General features: G+C 34.0%; 1 long non-coding RNA gene across 1 annotated transcript; it reads left to right on the forward strand.

Moving 5' to 3' along the window:
* The first annotated feature begins 502 nt into the window (after window positions 1-502).
* LOC139964793 (uncharacterized) lies at window positions 503-4,678 on the forward strand. Its single transcript, XR_011792091.1, has 3 exons — window positions 503-594; window positions 3,226-3,314; window positions 4,616-4,678. It is a non-coding gene; the product is annotated as an uncharacterized lncRNA (long non-coding RNA).
* The last annotated feature ends 8,091 nt before the right edge of the window (window positions 4,679-12,769 follow it).

Here is a 12,769-nt window from a genome sequence, read left to right on the forward strand (position 1 = left end):
ATATATATATATATATATATATATATATATATATATATATTAAGGTAAGACATACGGTAGTAGTACGATTGGGATTGATGAATTGAATCCATTTGTTGAATTAGAATAATAATTGACAACTGATATTTTAACTTTAATGATTACCCAATGTTCATGGTCTTTCAGGATGCATACACTAATAGAGAGACGGTAACATACATTTGACCCTCATGATAAGTACACATCGTGTTATCACGGTATGTCATGTGATCTCACCCACTACTGCACACTAAGCGACCAAGTTTGACAGACCCTTTGTGTATTTATTTCAAATAAGTTTTTGAATTTTTTATCGTAATGCAATTGCAAATATTTTTTTTTATTTCCAAATCATATTTGCATAATCGTATGATTGGGCTATTTGCCAATCTAATTTGACGTGCTAACTTTGCTTTGCTGACGACACAGGTCATAAATAGATTTGGTAATCTTAGATGTATATTAAAGAACAAGCATACGTTACAGAACTTACAGAACCTTACTGCGTAATACACTTTGGAATTAAGCAAATTGTGACTTTCTTTTGCCAAGAAATTACAACTCTTTATATTTGAGGTAAGTTTAAAAATTTAAATAAAGATTAAATAACAAAGCAACAAAAGGTAATTATTAAATAGCTTGAGGAGTTGATAAATCAATATTTTCATTCCATATAGTAGGAAAATGGCGAAATGATCCTGCTTAAATTGTAAGAATTGAACAAGAATTTGAAGAAGCAAATAGGTAGTATAACAAAACACTTACAAAAATTATGCACTTATTTATCGATATAAATATTTTCGATGGCCAATATAACGACTCTCTTTTTTTTTTATATCAACTACAAAAGTTTGCCTTCATGTACTTGTTAAATATCACTTTTAAAATATCAAGATAACAGTAATATTATTTCACTGTAAAAACGACACTATTTTCGTAAGTACAATTGTTTTGAGTGATTAACACAGACGAAAGCACTTCTTCTGTGTTGTCTTTTATGATTATAGATATAACTGACATTTCAGAACGAAGAGATGGCTTTAACATGACACTGTAATATTCTCGCTGTATTGGCATACATAGTTATTATAATTATACTTTCAAATACTTACAGTACAAACATCAACAAAAGAATAATAAGATTTGGACATTTTGAGTTGAAACTTGAAACGCGCTATTTTTTCAATAATACGACAATATTTTCAATCGTCCAAATAGTAAGCTTTAGTGGCAGGAATGATGCATTAAACCGACATATTAACAATCATCAAAGTTATAATTAGTGAATCTTATGAAATCTAAATAGTAGGCTAAAGTAATAGGAATGATGCATTAAACCGACATATTAACAATCATCAAAGTTATAATTTGTGAAAATTATCAATTCTAAATAGTAGACTATAGTAACAGGGATGATGCATTAAACCGACATATTAACAGTCATCAAAGTTATAATTAGTGAATATTATGAATTCTAAATAGTAGGCTAAAGTAATAGGAATGATGCATTAAACCGACATATTAACAATCATCAAACTTATAATTTGTGAAAATTATCAATTCTAAATAGTAGACTATAGTAACAGGGATGATGCATTAAACCGACATATTAACAATCATCAAAGTTATAATTAGTGAATATTATGAATTCTAAATAGTAGGCTATAGTAAAAGGATTGATGTATTAAATCATTTTTAAAAATTATTTTGAATTTAATTTTTAATCAGAGAGAGACATAGAGAGTGGAGAGAGGGCAGGGGGGGGGGGTAAATGAGAGGTGATGAGAAACATTGCATTCCACTATGTTAACAGTATACAACCATCCATGGTAACGATTACTAATTAAACCTAAATTTGTTTAGTATTTGTGAGGCAACCAGGTGGTATAATATAGTCTTCACCAATAAGGTAAAATTAAATGTGGAATAAACTACAAATGATTGTAAATGAAGAAAAACAACAAAACATTTTAACATTCAATTCTTGAGACAAGAATGTTTGAAGTAGGTACTAAAAGGCTTACTGACATAAGCGAAATTGGTATACAGCTGTATCCATCTGTTCGTCAGATACCTATATGTGAATACTACACGGGTTGATTGAAGTTACACCAGGTGTTTTCAAGTTTGTAAATAAATCATTTAAGTTAAGGACGGTCCCAATAGTTTAGTATTTTCACTGTAAGCAACATCGTATTAGGTGAGACTTATTGCGCAAACATACACTACCACCACAGTAGATATTTAGATAGGACAGCAGCAATATAGATCTTTCGTTCAGGGAATTCAAACATTCACTGATCAGTGATTAACAATTTACACGAGGTTCTCAAATTGCAGTGTGGTTTTAAATGCTCTCAAATGTCCCACCACATATACTACAAACAATTTAACATATATTGCCAAACGTCATTTTTATTATTTTTTATTATTATATCTAGTGAATTCAATGAAATGGCACCCGAATATCTCTTCTCCCTACTTTTGGGGAAATCATTTACTTGGCGGATTAAAATCATCGTAGTATAGACTAAAATTAATACACTGTGTCAAGTGTGCCCTCCTATCGTTGTATGAAAGATCAAAATCTAAGTCCCCATTAAATTTGAATGATGTGACCACTTCAACCTGCCACCACCACCAGCTTTCATCCTCGCCACACACAAACATGCGACTCCCACCCCCTCCCATTCACATACACAACAAAACTTGTTTTCTATTGAATTAGCTATACAAGCGATGCCATTTACCTTTCTTCTACAACTCTCAATCTATACAACCCATGACTATTGGTCGCTATTGTTGGTAACTGGTGACAGGAATTTCTTTTGTCCCATATCGGCACTTGTCAGGCTTAGACATGGACACACACAGAGACCCCCTCCCCCACCCCAAGCACACAAACATACACGCAGATTCACCGTTCCTTATCTGTCTTTACAAACACTTGTTGCATACTAGTAATGCCTTATTTGCTTTTATGTAAAATGTTGCGGTTTTCAACTTGACAAATTAATATGCTTGATGTATGTTTGTTACAATATGACGTGGATAATGTTTTCATAATTATTGCTTGATCTGCATTGATTAATCAGTACAATAATGTATTAATTATAATTATTTGTAGACATTTCTCCTTCCAATTTCTTGGTACCGACTCTTTATCTCTTATTCGGATTCCACATTTGATCTATTATTGGTCTACAGGTCGACATACTATTCGACAAAACCAATCATGAAACTGTACGCGTTCTTATGGATCACACTGACTGGCTGCTATGCAAGTGATTGCATAAGTACGTATTCACTTAATTCTCTATATTAATCTCAATAATAATGATAATAATCAGCAGTTATTTTAACGACGCTTAAGCGACCACAACTGTGGGAGAAACCCACAAGGGTTTATGGATTACAATTTGCACATCGTATGTATATAATGTATGTAATGGTTACATAAATACCGTCTTTGCTCACGTATCCTTGTTTGGTTTGATTATTTTCGCTGCCAAGTTACAAGTCAGCGAAACTTCGATATATAAATGGTAAAAAGGTAAACGCTCCTTTGATATAACATTATATGGTGATCGTCCACTATACACTATACACACAATTTTGTCCAAATCAGGATACGAAGTCATATGTTAAAATATTGTGAGAAAGGAAGCGTGCTAGGACATAAAAAAAGGGTGGAGAGAGAGAGAGGGCAAGAGGTGGGTGGAGGCAGAGACAGGTGGAACATGGAGGGATGGAAGTGAAAAGAGAGGGATGGGGTGGGGTAGGGTGGGGTGGGGTGGGTGGGGTGGGGTTGGGAATGTTGGATGATGTCGTTCGCTTTCACTAGGGTATGCCTTGCTAAAATTCTCATCCTTTTAAATGGTTGTAAGAAGTAGGTAATCCATGGAGTTGCAGGCCACAGTTAGGTATATGACCACTCAATCTGGAGACACAACGAACGTCATACACTCAACAATCAAGGTTGAGGTTTAAGAATGAGGAGTAGTTCGCCCCATTCTTTCTTACATGAATCTAACCTACTTTGATCTTTGATCTCTCCATTGATCATGTAGCCTTCGACGTTTTATTGTTATGTAAGCGTTCATACTCCAATATCGTAGATGGGTTTGAGGGTTTTGGTCATTTTGGTGTACGTGTCATGACCAAATAGCTGTTTTTTATGAACGTTTCACGTCTAACCAATGGTTTTGTAACTATATATATTGTCATAATAACGTATGGCCTACATCAGGGATAAGTGTCGTTTCGCGAACTACTCCTTCACCATCGGTTAACTCCAAACACTTAGTATGAGTCCGGTCATTGGATCTAGTGCCTACATAGGTTCAAAGGTCAGGGGTCATTTAAATCATAACGAGCATACCAACGTGGGAAAATGGCTTCTATAGAAACCCATTGATAGCAGATCATGCAGTTGTTTTAAGTTGATATTAATACTTTGTATAACTTAATATCATTTTGTGTCTTTAGAATATTCAAAATAATAACATGTATGATAGCATAAAAGTAGAGAATGAAATATTTGAAATGTGAACTGTTACAATTATTCTGTATTACTCTTTTGTCTTGATCCTAACAGAGTTCCCATTAAGCTGCCTAAAAAGTGCGTATATTATCTTCAATGTTTTCATTCATGATATGAGTTTGGTAATTCACCTCACCCCACCCAAAGCCATGTTTAAAAAGAGAAGGGAAAGAAAGGCTCCTGCAAATAAATGAGAAGTGCCGTTCTTGTCAATATATGGTTCACTCTTTCATTTTCTACCCTTGCTAAATCCGTTCGTTGAGAAATAAATCATGACAGTTAAAAGTACTATTTTCTTGAACAGTAGAAAAAAAATTATTGAAAAAGTGCTGCTTTGGCATTTTTTTTAAAAAATATTCAAAAGTAGAATTTCTTGTAGAGATGCTTGAAAAATAGGCAATGGTCTTACACAGCGTATATGTACATACCCACTTTAATTGTTAGATGTGTCCGCCGTATACTGGTATTGTAATAACCTCGGTAACCGTTATATTCGTTACATATCATCTAAATCTTCCTACACCACAGCTATTTTTCCTTATTTGTATTCTTCACCCTAAATCGTATGAATTCACAATAATCAGCTTATCATTTCTTTACGTCAATGCAATTCCACAAATATTCTTTGCATTGTGTGAAAATTAATGTCGGATATTTTATAATGAACAGTAGGTTTTGTTGAATTGTATTAGCAATCTGATTGTATAGATGTATAGCTTAACAACAGTATTAAGGTGACTTCAAAACATTCCCTTTTCCCTGTTTTTTCAACTGTCTACAGATTGGTTGGAGGAATGCAGTATGTTAATATCAATTGATTGTATTTGTAGTCGCTATCTTTGTTTTAAAAAATGACTTTAGGCAGATAGTTAATGTTGATAGGTTACAGTTCGTTAAAACGATCCACTCTCACTCCATTTTGTATTTCTGTGCACTCTTAAATTAAAAATATGCCTCTTAAAATTTACGAGGATCATCAGTTAAAGTGACTGGTCTACTAAGTCTAACAGATCATCAAGTCAGTTCCTCAGATGTAACACAAATCTCAAAAGGAAAACAAAAGGCTTTCATCAACTCAAATAACATGCCACAATGCACTTAAAACTTGCAACGAACTTTTCTGTTGGATGTCACTAGAGGGTGTCTTATGTATAAGTTTAAAAGAACATGCTTTCGTTTGGCTATTAGAATTTGTAAAACAATGGCTTCACTTTAAAATTCCAGACATGCTCTTCCTGACGTCTTTATCAATCTAGCCTTAAGGGACCACCAGAGAATTATAATTCATGAGACTAAATATTGTGAAATCTGCAAATCTTGCTTGCGCCAAAAAATATTATCTCTTAACTTTTTCTTTTCTTTTCTATAACGTATGAAGATTTAAATGTTGCCTAAAGTAATCATACGTTAAGCGTGACTCAACCTTTATGACATTGTCGCGTTGGAAAATATCGTGCCTTTAAACATACTGTAATCTGTTACACTAGCATACGAAATACCCACCAGTTCATTAATTATAAATTGGAAAGATTTGCGAACCAATCAGAAGCTTTGCAGTAAATTTTAAACACAAGGTCGCTATTCATTAGAAGTAGCCAGAGAGTATTAAACAAATTGATTAATTTAGTCAGTCTGCTATTGGGAAATTCTGCAGAGTGGAGCCGGGGTTAATGTGCAGTTCACATGTTTTAACTAAATAATACCTTGTGCTCTATGTTTATGGCGGGGTGTGGTACAAGAGAAGCTATGGATATCGAATTCAAATGCTGCCTTTCATATAAATCTCGCAAACTTAAACGTTGGAGGCTACAATCAAATGATTTACTTCCTTACCCCCCCCCCCTCTCCCCGATCCACCCCACCCTCCAATATATAATCTAATATAATTTAGACATGTTTCAAACGAATACTATTTGTTATGGTTTTATGGTAAGTAGTTTTCCTCTTGATTCTGACAGGCATCTACGAACTCTGTGACTTGAGTGCGTAAAGTTTTTTAATCATTTTATTATTGCTATAGCTATTTAAGTTTATCATTTGAAAGTAGACGGTTTGATGATTCGATAGCAAAAGAATATAAATAACATTGAGAAATATTAAATTTCATGTCTTGCATATAAATATTATCTTTTGCAATATTATATTTAGAAGGTGAATTTCCTTCCTTGATAAAATGTTAATACATTTTCAAAGGTGGTGTAAAATAAAGATATTGAATCCTTGACAAATGCAATATTTGTATACATATTCTGTACGGGCAATAACCAAATATTGATAAGTATTTAAATAAGTATCCTTAATTAAAAGAATTGTCTAGTAGCCCTTAGAAGTTACCTTAAACAACGATAAACGATATGTTTCAAATAAACTTTGATTAGTACAGAACGTGACGTCAACTTCGCAAATGCAGATTGCGACATAACCCACGCTCCATGCAGTTCCTACAGTAGTCACAACATTAACCGCGTTTAAATGCAGATTAAATCTTCCTTATTTTTTGGTGAAATTTCTTATAAATTATATATGTTTTAAAAAATATCGTTAAGCCGTCATATATGTAGTGCATCTGGGATTTCGTGAATTTTGTGTAACACAGAATAAGTTTGGACAGCAGACTCTTCGTTGTTTATACATCGCGCTATCCAGCTCCAACGCAAAGAATGTTCGCATGTAGGCTACTCTAACGTTTACAATCGAACAGGTATGCGTAGCCTAAGCTAATCGGTACTAAATTCTGCTCTGCTATCGATTCCGCCAAGTTTCGTATGTCGGTGATCCGAATACTTTTCAAGTTCCTTTTACTGTAAAATTGGTCCATGAATTTTATTTCAGCTATTTCGAAGAACAGTTTATGAACTGTGGTTTGGGTGTGAGAGTGTATTATGTGCAACGCTATGTACGTATACCAACTGTGCATGGTATGCTGTATACGTTCGCGATGTACGTAATATGTAATAGACAAACACCTGTGCGTGTACACGCGAGAGTTTATTTGCTGAGGAAATGGGAGTGCTAAATTCAAGTCGCTCGTGTTGCCTATTTGCCTGCACTACGTCAATAACCAAATTGATGCGTTCGAACAAACGGTGCTTTTGGTGAGAAACTGGTGAATTTGAAAACAGATTTCTACAAGAAGAAAACGTCGAATGGGGACAATTTTCACATGGTTAGAAATAAAAAACTTAGAACTATGAGGACATTGTATACAAATCTTCCACCAGACAATACCTTAAAGTTAACTTGGTACATCGTAATATTGCGTTTTTTCTTCTATCTCTTTCGGTGATTCTCGCAGATCCCCGTTGGTGTAAAGGTAAATGATAACGAAGATGACGATGATAATAATGAGGATGATAAGGATGATGATGATGATAATAAGGATGATGAGTATGATGATGAGCATGATGAGGATGATGATGATAATGATGAGGATGATGGTGACAATGATGAGTATCATGATGATGAGATGATGATGATGATGATGATGATGATGATGATGATGATGATGATGATGATGATGATGATGATGATGATGATGATGATGATGATGATGATGATGATGATGATGATGATGATGATGATGATGATGATGATGATGATGATGATGATGATGATGACGATGATGACGATGATGATGATGATTTAACACCTGTTTAATTTGGTCCTTACAGAGTTGTATGAAAGTTGCGGAACATGCTCAGGTAATCACAATTTTCTTTAAATTGAATATTTAAGACGGCATCACACGAATTGAGTCGCAAATACTATTCTTGAACAGTTGTGATATTCACGTACACCCTACATTCATGAACCCCGCACTGAACGAAACAATATTTGTCATTGTAACCCTTGAACTTAACGTTGCAGTCATTGCACATGTTTTTTTTATTATACTTAAGTTGTGAAGTCCCTACCACGGGGCACCCTTTTACTCTGGTACCACGTTTACCATATATTTTTCTGAAAGTGTGAAGTCAATTAAATGTTTCCACTTAAACGTTTAGCGTAATATTACTTATGGTAGCTCTAACAATAACGATAAAACTATAACAATTTTGTTCTTTTTCATTGCGGCCTTCGTTACACGTCCAGGTTGTGGTATGTTACTCATGATTATGTCTCCTTCTTTTCTATCCAATGGTGCTTTCATCCATTCCTACGATTGCACGACGACACTACAGCTACACGTTCACTTAAAAAGTTACATCGATTGTAATGGAAATTGTCTATGTGACATTACCAAACTACAATTTATATTAAATCAAATACCTTACCACCTCCTACTCATAACAAAGAATGAATTCAGGAATGTCAATGTAATTTTGTATTTCCTCATGAAGTTAGTATTTATTGTCCCTTTTATTAATTCCAAATAATAAGAAACAAGAGGGCAATCGATGGAGTTGCAGATCTCACCCTTCCATGGCGGTTGTGATTGTTGGATTTCTTCTGAATGCATCTGGTTGCTATCATTAGTCCAAATTGACCTCAACTGACCTTAGTTCTCGAACCTAAACACTTAAATCTGATATATTTTAATATTCGTTTCATCATTCTCTACATATCGTGTGGTTTGCTGCATTTTACATAGACGTTGACAAACAGAAAATGGCTAAAAACCAATTTTTTGGTGTCTTCCTCTTTGACCTCTGGGCCTGTGATCTATGACGTCATCAATCACAGAAGCACGATTTTACATGGTCAGATACCTACACCAAGTTTGTACATGATTTGACTTACAGTCTAAGAGTTCGCAACACTTGTTTTACTCACACACACATACGCGCGCACCAACCCATCCACACACATTTTCACAGATTAATGTTGTCGGGTGAAGTACAATATATTTTCTCCCTATACATTACAAGTAGGGAGATGAAATTATAAGCAAATATTTTATTTCGTCTTGCGGCATTTCTTATTCATACCACATTCCATATAATTTTAACATTTTGACAATGTCACTGTTGAGATTCCAAGCAATGGTGCTAATAATTTCGATAGAAAAAAAAACAGCGTTTCGAACTTTTAATTCAAAGGACCCATTATTTTGAAGAATTCCTGGATCTTTCACACGGCTTAACGGTATTTCAGTTTGCTGGCTCTGTTTGTGTTGTCACGTCTCAGCTGCGCAAAACACTGAAATAAAGTTCTATGATCCTATTTCTTTACAAAAGTTCATTATGTTGAGCATGAAATAGAAAATGTTCTATACGGGGTAATAACAATATGGAATATTTGAAAAGGAAATTGGAATGGTTATTTTGCAATTCTTATATTTCCTTTGCTCCAATTAGATTTCCGTCAACTCTGCAACATATGTGCGTATTTTTAGTTAATAAAACAAGATCATATTAAATTGTGTGGGAATTCGAATATTGAATGATGGATACTTAATGATATAATGCATTGAACTGTGTTTGGAAAGCTTACATAATGCTTTTAAGGCGCCCAGAAATGTATTTTATCTTTGTATTGAATACGTTTCATATTAATTGTTTTATATTGTATTTCCGTCGCTGTTCTTTTAACAATGCACTGTGACGTCATAATGAAAGTTATAACGATGTCAATCTTCTTTTCGGCTTATCTACAGTTCCGGAATCTTGCAGTAAGTTAACAAAGGTCATATGTTGGCTTTTATTTGACGTCATTTTGCCGCTAACTTAAGACTGTGTTCAAAGCATTGCACGGGAATGTGAAGCATTGTGTTCATGACTTTGTACAGGATTGTGTTAATGACATTGTGCAGGATTGTGTTAATGACATTGTGCAGGATTATCTTCGTAGCATTACACAGGATTGCGCTTGGTGGTGAAGCACTGTTCTCATGGCATTATCCGGGATTGTGCAGGCTTGTGCATAATTGTGCTAATGGTAATGAAAATACCTTAAAACATGGACAAAAGCAAAGTTAATGTAGATTTTCTCACCATATATTCAAAGACCAATTATGTATAAACCTCAACGTTAAGGTACGGTTGTTAGTGCTTTGTAATGACGGAATGGCTAATTGTGTTGGTTGTAGTCATAACGGTATCTGTTTGATCTCAAATGTTGACCACTTAAACAAGAAAATTGTTATAAAATTGAATACACTTTGAACCAACTTTCAAAATAGTAAAACAAGGTATATACTACAGTTCAGCGAGTGTAATAATCTGCTGAAACAAGGCACAAATGTTTTAAAATGAATCACACACACGAAGCTGAGCGGCAGTAGCATAGAACTTCGACTTATTCACTTATTCAGACCTAGAAGGGTTCCTCTCATCGTATATGACACTAAAGGTTTAAAGTAATACAAAGTTGTCAGTTTAAAGTCAGAGTAGGAAGAATGTAGATAACCTCAGTTGTCTCTGATGTAAGACACAGACGGTAAATAGGAAAGTAAAAGTGCACCTAATCGGTAATGTTCCAACTTATTGTAATGCTTTTTTTTTTCGCTAAATAAATAGCCTCTTGTTTCTGCTTGTATTTATAAAAGTATACTCTTCTATCGCATGTTGTGTAGTTTTAAAGAGAGAATTATTGTAACATAAAGAAATAAACACTTCAATAACTTGAATTTACGGAAACATTTCTCTATAGGGATGACCGGTAAGACATTTAATTTGACGACTTATTACAATATGATTAATTATTAAGAAGTGAATACGTTTATAGACATTCACATGAAGTGACGATCCCGTCGATATGTGAAACGATATGTGAGAGTAGACCGTAAATCAGGTTCCAAACGATAATGAATACACCTGTGGTCAAGGTTATCACCTATCTGTATTGAATCACTACGACGGGGGTTATGAACCAACGTCAGTTAATGCCTTGTATTTAATGAACATTCGATTATTCTGGATGTATTCATTAAATTACCTTGCTCTTGGACGTTGAGTACGTAAACAAGAAAGCTATTGAAACGTATGGAAATATTCTCTTCAGTAACCTTAATTCACCGTTATATTTTTCTTCTGTTGTTTTCTCTATAGACGACCGTGGTAAGATATCTTAATTTGACGACTTATAGTAAAATGATAAAAATAATTAGAAGTGAATACGTTTATAGACATTCATAAGTGAAGAACCATTCGATGAAGGAAATGCTGCCAAAATGATATTACCAACTAAGTCAATATACAGACAAACAGTGCATGGAAACGTTTTTATGTTTTTGAAAAATGTATAAAATGTAAACTTGTTTACAAAATTTTAACAAAGCTTGTTAGCCAATTGCAAAATAGTGAGTTAAAGGTATACTTCAATTCAGTGAATAAGCACATTTAATATTCTGATAAAATAAGGCTTAAGTTTTTAGGATAGTAGTACCATAAATTGCTGGAAAAGGTATTGTGTAAATAAAACGTTAATAGTGTTATGTTGTATATTCATGATCCAGAGTTACAACTGGAATTCCCCAGACGGTAACGGGTGTGAACAGGAGAAAATGAATTTCACTTCAAAGTTATATAACTGAATAAGAATGTTCGAAAGTGGTTAAGTTACGTTCGGAATAAACAGGCGAAATTCCCTTTCCACTCCTTAAGTTTTATCTTTGAATAAGGATTGGATATAACACCTTCCGGTTATCAAATTCAACTATTACCATACATAAAAATTAGTAAATGACTGAGAAATTGACCTTCGGAATGACAAGTTTTAATTAATTATATATAAGCTAGGTGTGAGGTCATGAAAAGTCGTGCATATTCTACAAGAAAAGAAAGCACTCTTCACACCGCTGGGGATTGACCGTTAAGGTCTCCTATCTGTGAGGATTCACGACGACGGGGTTAATATATCAATGTCACTTAATGCTTTTCACTAAATGAACAGTCAACTGTCCTGGCTGTATTTACAACACTATACTCTGCCTCTCGTATGTTGAGTACTTTAACAATAGACGTGCACCATTAAGAAATATATACCTCAGTATCGTTAATTAACTATAATATTTTGGCTTCTAATGTTCTCTCTCTTGCAGTCATTGGTAAGATATCTTAATTAAAGTTGTATAGTAAAAATGATAATAGTAAGAAGTAATATGTCTAAAGATATTAACATGAAGGGAAGACCTGGTCGATGAAATAATTGCTGCCAAAATGGAATTGTTCAACTGTAGGTCAATGTACAGACAAGGCGTGGTTATGTTTCCATGAGATAATCCGATATATGAGTTGTGAAATATACCAAATTTAAACAAATCTTCTT

Source organism: Apostichopus japonicus, chromosome 23 (genome assembly GCF_037975245.1).
Source record: "Apostichopus japonicus isolate 1M-3 chromosome 23, ASM3797524v1, whole genome shotgun sequence".
NCBI lineage: Eukaryota > Metazoa > Echinodermata > Holothuroidea > Aspidochirotida > Stichopodidae > Apostichopus > Apostichopus japonicus.